General features: G+C 40.5%; 1 pseudogene across 1 annotated transcript; it reads right to left on the bottom strand.

Moving 5' to 3' along the window:
- Window positions 1-439: 439 nt before the first annotated feature.
- LOC149840069 (caffeic acid 3-O-methyltransferase-like) lies at window positions 440-6,170 on the bottom strand (annotated as a pseudogene). The gene is made up of 4 exons (XR_016431525.1): window positions 5,803-6,170; window positions 3,859-4,277; window positions 1,583-1,647; window positions 440-843 (listed from the first exon to the last, which is right to left on the bottom strand). The product of XR_016431525.1 is annotated as a caffeic acid 3-O-methyltransferase-like (transcript).
- Between the last annotated feature and the right edge of the window lie 1,153 nt (window positions 6,171-7,323).

Below are 7,323 nucleotides of genomic sequence, written 5' to 3'. Positions count from 1 at the left end.
TTCAGATTTTGTCGGGTCACAAAATTGAAATCCCAAACTCGCATCCCTATAATTTGAGATGTTTATTTTTACTTAAAATACATAAAAAAACACTAGGGTAAAGTTCGGTACCTGGCAAAAAAAGCTGGGTCGGGCGGGGTACCTGATAAAAATTATAACCCAAACCCAGCCCGCACAGTGCTCAGATCAGCCCTGAAATTAGGGTTGGGTACCCGATACAAACTCAACCCTTTGACAGCCCTAAATCCAACTATAGTTGACTGCTCATGTCTTCTTTAAGAGGCAAGCTAATTTTTTAACAACCAAATATATTATATATTTTAAGTATAATATATAAAAAAAAGTGCATAAAATATAAATACGAAGAGAAGGATGCATAGAAAATGTGTGAAATATGTTATATTAAGTGTAATATATAATGAATAGACCGCAAAAAGCAAATCATTTCACACAAATAAAGAGAAAAAAAAAAAAGACCAAGCCAGATAAAGCCCACAACCCTAGCCCTAGAACCATTCCTTACTTCATTTGGTCCTTGGTAAAATTTTCTTGTGGAACTCAATGACCCAGGAATTGTAGACACAACAGATGGGCTTGATTCCGGCAAACCCAGCAGCCTTTTGCCAATGCTTCAAAGTCCTTCTCAGACCTCTCCTTCCCACCAGGGCTATGGGCCAACATTATCATGTCAAGCTGGAAAACTCCGGCACTTGCATAACTGTGGTCTACCGTCTCAGGCAAGATTGCCTCCACCACTATCACCTTGCCGTCTTCCGGCAGAGCTTTCCAGCAGTTCTTCAACAACTTCACACAGTGCTCATCACCCCAATCATGAAGTATCCACTTCACAACATGCACAACCAAGGCTTGATCAATTGCACAACAGATGACACCCAATATCGCACTGGGTCCAAAGATCTTTGGTTCAGGTCCACTCATACCCGGTCTTCGTACCCCCACTTAAATCTTATGATGCAAGTTGTTTGGATGAAATCTGACCCTTACAGATGGATTCAGTATGGTCTATTTAGTAAGAATCGACCCTTTGGAATAGTATTTTTTTCAACGAGAAAATATGATTTTTTAATTCCCATAATTTTGCATTTTGTCAACACGTGATTTTCTAAATTGCCAAAAAAATCCTGCTCATAAGTTAGAGCTAAGTTTAAATGTCAATTTAATGTAGATCATATCTGTGGAATCTCATTTGATCAAAACAACTTGCATCAATGAAATGAAATCCCAAGGAGGGGTAAAAAGATAGGGGTGACTTTGGGATGAGTGGGTTTCCCGGTTCCACTCCTGACATGTTAGTTCAGGCTCATCTGAATAACATCTGGGTTCGCAATTTTTATGCCTGTACCCCGGATTGTGTCAGGTCGGGTGCGCAAGACAAAACCGACCCATTGAGTGCCCTACGTCTGGCATGTGATGCACCCCAGATCCCCATATGGTTCTGCAAAAGTGGTCAGGCCCGATATCCTAGGATCTCTAATACATGGATTTTAGATCACCTGAGATCCGAGATCCGAGGTCTCTTAGACTCTTAGTACTTTCATCAATTAACAACAGAGGAACCAACCTTAATGAAGATGGCTTCTGCACTGGGCACGCTAACGAACATGTCTCCCCCAATATGTTCCACTCCTGCAGCACGAATAAAAATTTCAGCAAACGCCTCTTATGCGGGTCGGAACTTACCTTGGTTAATGTGTCCTACAACCGGAATTTGCCAATTTTTTTTTTTTCTTTACGATAACAAGGAGAAACCACCGTTATGGTTCAGATGTCTCGTTATATGGGCTCAGAAGTCACACACACATTGACTGTAACCCTGTTTCCATAAATTTTATGAGTACTCTGCCCTGCCGGCCAGGGGTTAGTTTAGGGTTGGCTTGCCTTTCTTATGCTTGATGCAAATTCAACATATAGGAAAGTGTCTTACTTTTTTTTTTTTAGAGAGAGCAGATCAGGTGATCTGTCAAATCACTTTAAGTGATTTAACATCTTCACCGTCCATTGATTCATCTCACAAGACCTCATCGTCTATGTGTATATTGGAGGCGGTGAGGATGTCAAATCACTTTTCTAAAAGTGATTTGGTTGATGACCAGATCTGCTCTTTCTCTTTTTTGTTGCTAGGTTAAGGGAAACCCCTCGTGATCAATCTCGGATATTAGTTGGCCTCTATGTGACAAATATCGCCAGATTTATAAAAATCTGGCCGATATGTTGCGAGAAATTGCCAGAAAGTTTAAAAGAGCAATTTATTGCGAGATTTTCAAATCGTGACAAATATCATGATATTTATATTTTTAAAAGATATTTTATCATGAAAACCCCAAAGATTTTTATTTTTAAATGTGTTTTATTTATATTTTCTTATAAAATTTATTTTTATATTTTTAAATTTTTTTTTATTCTCCAGATTTTGCCGAAGAAAATAACGAGATTTATGAAAATTTTCAAAATCTCCCAAGTTTTTTTCCTGTCGTTTTTAACTTTTTGTCACTATGGTTGTTGGCCTCAAATTGGTAAAACCTTTGAGGTACCCAGCATGAGTTTGGAACTTGTGATGTCCCGGTCAACTTGGTGATATTCGGAAGCGATCACTCCTGGCAAACGAGTGGAGCCCTTGTGGGCTCAAAGATATAGGCCAAAGGCGTAGCTAGGGGGGCAGGACTGGGCTCCCGAAACAGTTAATTTTTTATTTTTTTTTAAAAGCCCAGTCCTAGCTCATCCCTGATTCCATATGAAATAGATTTTTTTCCATTTTTTAGCCCAGCCCTGACTGCAGCAAATAGTTTGATTTGTCCATATGAAATAGATTTTTATTAATAATTGTAGCCATTTTTTATTTTATTTCAAAAAAAGATTTTTCGGGGGCGCTGCCCCCGAAACCCCCCGACTATCACACAAATTTTTTTTTCTACACCCCTATTTGCCCCACCTCGCATGAATCCTAGCTACGCCCCTGATATAGGCAGTAAGTAGCCAACAAATATGGTCAGTATTTTATATGTCAACAATTGAGATATCCAATCCATTTGATGATACCCAATCCGGCCCAGCAAATGCATAGTTGGGTTTTCGGTTTTCGGTTTTGTCCCATGAAGAAAATAAGAATCCAAATCCAACTTGTGTGTGTCAGATAGTATTATAAGGCCCTGCATGGAATCTAGGAACTGGGGGGGATAGGAGTTAATGCATTTGGCAAAGAATTGGTCACACTACCACCTGTTGGCTGTTTGGAAACTGGTAGTTGGGACAGGAGTTGATGCATTTGGGATAAAAAGTGGCATTGTATTTACCAGGACCTAAAGCAATGTCACAATGCTCGGAAAAATCACTATAAAGAAAATCTCAAAGATATATTAACAAATATGTTTTTTTTCATAGAACCTCAGGAAAACTTCAACAAATACAAAAAATGATGATATTAGAATTATATATAAAACTCTAAAAAGGTAAATTTTGCACATATAAATATAAACTGTCTATATCGTGTTACTTAAAATAAGGAAACATTTTGAAAATATCACGATTTTTTTCATGAAAGCTTTCAAAAATAATGCAATAGAAAGCATGATATTTTTCAAAATATCACTGATAATTGTCGCATAGTTTTGAATTATGCATGCAAAATACTTGCGTACCTGACAAAATTCATAATCCAGACCAGACCCAATTATCAATCGGGGGAACACAAATGGTATTCGTTTCTTGATTTGTATGCCCATATTCAGCTATATGGATGTGGGTTGGATCCGGTATCTAACATAGGTCCAACCCATTGGCAACCCCTACTTAAATTTGATCACCATCTACTTGTTGACTTTAGTGGGTCATCGAACTCACCAGGAAACTGTGATTCATCGTCTATGACGTGAGTCAAGTCAAAGTTGATGCCCTTGATGTGTGGGCACTTAGCCACAATGAGGCTCACGATGGCTCCAATCCCACCCCCAACATCCACCAAGGAGTGCAGACCCTCGAACCCACTGTAGGTATCTAGGATCTTCTTCATGGTGATGGTCGAGTGGTTGGACATGCCCTTGTTGAAGACCCGATTGAACCGCGGGTCCATGCCATGGTAATTGAACGCGGTCATGCCGTAGGCCCGGTTGAAGGGGATGCCACCCTCCAGCACTGCATCCTTGAGGTGGTACCAGCTCTCCATCAAGACCTTGTCTTGGTTCATTAGGACCAGAGGTGCCACGGACACGCCGTCCTGGTTCCGGACCAAGAACTTGCAGACTGGGGCTACTCCATACCGCCTGTTAATTTTGATTTCCCGGGTCATGACCAGTCAAGAAAGCTTCAAATTTTAAATTAACTGAGTCTGATTAAAGAACTAAAATTATTCAACTATGAGATTTATCATGAATGAGTAATATGGTGATTTGTGTAATACTGCAAAATGGACCCTCATTTTATCAAATGCGTTATATACAAGAATTATGTGACTGCCCCATAACAGGTCTCCTTGCAAGATTTTAGGACATGCTTGGATCATAGTCCCAAATCTTATTCTCGGGAGATCTCACAATATTTTAAAAATTTTGGTTTTTCTCGAGAAATATAACCTTATATATAAAATTATAAAATATAAGTGATTTATATATATATATATATATATATATATATATATATATATATATATATATATATATATAACTATAGTAATATAACAAGTAAATAATACAAAAAGAATGGAAAATTCACTTTTTGCATTTAATATCACATTCAAATTTGATATTTACGAAAATGATATTTTGAAGCATTGAATTTTTTGCTGCAAAGTAACATCTAGTGCAAAAATCAGGCGAAAATGTCGATATATTAAAAAAAATGGTGATATTTCTGACTGTTTGGATTCCAGTGCCAGGAAAATCATTCAGACCAGTTCCAAACATATCTGGGTCTGAGATGAAATTTCATAACCATACCTGGTCCAGACTCAGACCATGTGGACCTGCACCTAGTAGCCAATCAAGCCTATTTCATTATTACAGAACCCAGGTCCTGCAGGATCCAGTCTAGGTCAGCTTCCAGTCATACCCAGTCCGAATACAGCCCTTGGGAGACCACAGAGCACGCGTGGCATCGTCTTACTTAACATATGACAGGTTCCTGTCATATGTTAGAACCTTCCATGAAGGGTAGGCATGGATATTATAATTCAGCACTTTAATCTGCAGGGGAAACGGAGCCTTATCTTGTTTAGACCGAGGATGGAGGACATGAAACGGGGATGAAGGTTAAAATCAAAACCCATGCAGTGATGAACTTACGCTTTTCCCTCCTCGATCCATTCCTGATCCCCACCTTAACCTGCTCAGCCCTGTCTCCAATCTTTTTTTAGAGATGACAGTGGACTGAGGAGAAACGGAGCCCGTCCACCCTCGCCCTATTTGAATCGGAGATGAAACAGAGATGAAGGTGAGGATGCAGGTTAAAATCAAAACCCGTGCAGAGATGAAGGCGGAGATGGTGGATAGGATTTTAAGATGGGGCCGGGATGAAGACCTTGTCCGCGCCCCCCCGTCCACCGTCATCCCTAATCATTGCCACAAGCTCAAGGGCAAATCAGTTCAGATTGTATACATATCTAATTCCCACAATAAATCTTGGGCTTTATAAAAATGCGTGCAAGCGATATGCACCATTCTCATGTGATTAACAGTTCCCAAGTGAGATGTGCAGTGGAGATCGGATGTGACTTGAATCTGCTACCCAAGCAATCAATCACATGAACAAGCAACGTGGGGCAGAGCATAAAGAGGGGTTGAGTTTTTTCACCTGTGGACTTTGCCATCCTCATTGGTGTAAGTGGAGGAAGTGAGCACCTTGTGGCCGGCCAGGAGCCTTAGCTTGCGGTCAAGCATGACGGGGGCCTCCGGGTTCTTGGTGGGCAGCTGCACGGCTATCTCAGCGGGGGTAAGCTGGGCTCCCTCCCCTGCCTTGGCCATGATCTCCAAGAGATCCAGCTCTATGGCGACCTTGAGGGTCATGGGCAGGATTAACGAACTCGCCAACTGCATCGCGAACTCGCATGCCTCGTCGTCGGACATGACGCTTGCGAATTCAGTCTGAGAACCCATCTTGAGATGGAGGGAAGGGAAGGCAGACAGAGAGAGGAGAAGGGAGGGAGATGGAGAGCCTCTTGGTTGGGCTGTGGGTGGGAACAAAGAGGGGGAGTTGCTCAACGATATATGGTGGATGTTTAGGTGCACAAACCTCATGTGGGCCCCTTAATTCTTGGTACGTTCTCTCATACTTTTCTTTTCTTTCTTTTCCTTTTGTTCTTTTATTGTTTGATTGTGACTTTTTCACCCCCCACCAACACCCGAAAATTAGCCGCTCCTTTGATCTCAACTCGTCAAAAGTTGCCACTATTGGTGTCCTTTCCTTCTTAAATCTAAAATCAAGGCCTAATATTTTCAAGAAAAAAATGTCAATACAAAGATATTGGTGGGGAACTCTCCTCAAACAAAATGGTGAGAAACATTTAGGCCATGTTTGCTTACATCTCATGCAGATCAAAATCATTTGTGATTCAAACTCATATGATTTCAAATCTCAGTGCCGACAATGTATTTTCAAATCAGATGAGAACTGAGTAAAATGGTCTCAAATGTGCTTTTAAATCTCATTACTCCATTTCCTCTCGTTTGCTTGCATAGTAAGAAATGGGACAAATGATGATTCTTCTTTAACCATATATAGTGGAAGGCCGTTTCTCACTTGAGGCCCAGCAAACGTGCCGTTAAAGTTTTGTTAGTTTCTATTTTACCTTTACCAACAACACATGATAGACCTTTCTAAACACAAAAGTGGAACAGTAGAAAAAAAATTGGGGTGAAAGCTGAAAGGTATTTATCTGTGCAAGCCCCAAGGAGGTTTGGCATAATGAGTTGGGACCTAGGCCGCTAGGCAGGTGGTCTAGGTTTAAATCTCATGAACATCGTTCCTTGTGCAAGCCGAAGCGAGTCTACTCCTTGAGAACAAGGGGTAAGCCCATGGAGTTTTACGCTGTCAGGGCAACGACCATGAGTTCGAGTTAAGCAGGCAGAGCCAGCACAGTTAAATCAGTGATGTAGTTTTTCCATGTAAATATAAAAAAAAAAAATTTATTTCTCTGCGCAAGATGGTTTGCCTTCACCGATTTTAAAGCCTGGGTTAATGGAGTGTTGAATGTGCCTCACCTACTACATTCATTCTTCTTTGACATTGAATTGGGTGCTTCCAAAAAGTTACACAGTAAATTTTTTGTTCTAAGTTTCTAACAACCATGGTGGCCTATCCCAGACAACTCTCTCT

Source organism: Nuphar pumila, chromosome 4 (assembly GCF_984573655.1).
Source record: "Nuphar pumila chromosome 4, dmNupPumi1.hap1.1, whole genome shotgun sequence".
Lineage (NCBI taxonomy): Eukaryota > Viridiplantae > Streptophyta > Magnoliopsida > Nymphaeales > Nymphaeaceae > Nuphar > Nuphar pumila.
Note: the sequence above shows the minus strand (reverse complement) of the source record. Positions and strands in the feature narration are given on the sequence as shown.